The 1,546-nt window shown below is 38.6% G+C and overlaps 3 long non-coding RNA genes across 3 annotated transcripts in view; 1 reads left to right on the forward strand and 2 right to left on the reverse strand.

The window, feature by feature from the left end:
- Positions 1-1,540, reverse strand: part of LOC107837716 (uncharacterized) — a 17,105-nt gene extending 15,565 nt beyond the window's left edge. The window contains exon 1 of the long non-coding RNA XR_001663759.1: positions 1,373-1,540. This is a non-coding gene — a long non-coding RNA (uncharacterized LOC107837716). The remainder of the gene's footprint in view (positions 1-1,372) is intronic.
- Positions 44-1,546, forward strand: LOC103146868 (uncharacterized). Its single transcript, XR_477191.2, has 2 exons — positions 44-288; positions 1,296-1,546. It is a non-coding gene; the product is annotated as an uncharacterized LOC103146868 (long non-coding RNA).
- LOC107837717 (uncharacterized) lies at positions 606-1,285 on the reverse strand. Its single transcript, XR_001663760.1, has 2 exons — positions 1,250-1,285; positions 606-852 (listed from the first exon to the last, which is right to left on the reverse strand). It is a non-coding gene; the product is annotated as an uncharacterized LOC107837717 (long non-coding RNA).

A 1,546-nucleotide genomic window follows, 5' to 3' on the forward strand; every position in this document is an offset into this window, starting at 1 on the left:
GGATCCACAAGGTGGCGGAAAAGCAATAACGTGATAACCGACAATCATAAACCCCAAAGAAGAAGACAAAGAACTGCACATGGTCTGTTGTGTTAAATGTTTGAGTGTTTCTCTGAAAAACTATCTTCTGTCCAGTTTTAACGAGCTTATCAAAAAGCTCCTGTTAACTGCTGCTGAAGGAACTTTCAGAGTTTAAAGAAATAATCGTCAAGTCGGAGGAAGAGCTGGATGATCAGCGGAGACGGCTGGATTTCTCCCGGACCCCCCGGATAATCTTACACCGATTAGGTAGGAAACACCAGCGTTTGGACGAAGGTTAATGTCTGCAGCTTTCTGTATGAGGATCATTTTAGTAAATGTTCTTTTCCCGTATAAATATTTTGTTAACACGTAAATGAACGCAGACATCACAATTACGCTGTGATGTCTGTGAAGTGCCGAGGTGCCGAAGTTTTTATTTTTTTGTCATAAATTGTTGTCTCTGGTGACATAGCGAATAACAAGCCAAAACACCCTCTCTCCTGTTTTTCCCGTTTTCTTTTTGATCCAGCCATTGTTTCATACAACCAGGTTAATCAGAATTTATGTATCAGAATCACAAACAATTTTTACTTGTTTATTTATTGTAAGGCTTCATGTTGTTTTGCCTATTTTACATATATTGTCCACTTGATGTCACAGTGGAGCAGATGAAGCACCGCGGTGCATCGGCTCATGAGTCCAGTGATTGGATGGAGTTCCTCAGGGCTTCATGAAGCTTCATCTCATCATCACTACTTTTTATTGTTTCCTCTGCTGCTCTGGTCAAAACCTACAGGCCCAACCCAGTGCATGCTGGTCCGATACTAGTCCCTATACTGACGGAAAATGGACCCACAGTTCTTCCTGTTTAACTTAGAAAAGTAAATAAGAAAGGAACAAAAACTGAACAACTATTAACGTACAAATAAACTCATGTTTGTAAATAAACCCCAAAGATATAAAGTGGACTAAAATAACATTTTTATATAGTTCAGAGTAATCCAAATCGCATCTTGACATAATGCAATTTACTGTTAAATATCAACAGTAATCCCTACTGCAATTAATTTTGCGATAAAATATATATTTTTAATCCGTTCATTTGAGAATTCTCCAAATGTCAGCTGGATATGATGACTGATCTGTCTCTCTGTCTACACTTTTTAATTTTCAAGTGTTTTTTTTTGGTTGATTTCTGTTTTAACGATGAAAGATTTCTCCTACTTACTTCAATAAAGTTAACAATAACTCTTTTTCTCTGTTTTCTTCTCCAGGTTCCCTGCAGTGTTACCAAGAGAGAAGATCCACTCTGGACCAGGAGGAGTTAGAACCTCTGCAAGGAAAACAAGACCAGGAAGAGAAAGAAGATTACTGCAGTCAGGGTGAAGAACAGATTGAATTAAAACAGGAGACTGATACCTGCATGTTGGTTCCTGTTGATGAGCAAACACACCAAACTGAATCAGAACCAAACAGGAACCAAGTCCTCTTAAAGGAAGCTGCTGAAGCTGAGAAGCAAAATCAG

This window comes from Poecilia formosa, unplaced genomic scaffold (genome assembly GCF_000485575.1).
Source record: "Poecilia formosa unplaced genomic scaffold, Poecilia_formosa-5.1.2 Scaffold169, whole genome shotgun sequence".
NCBI lineage: Eukaryota > Metazoa > Chordata > Actinopteri > Cyprinodontiformes > Poeciliidae > Poecilia > Poecilia formosa.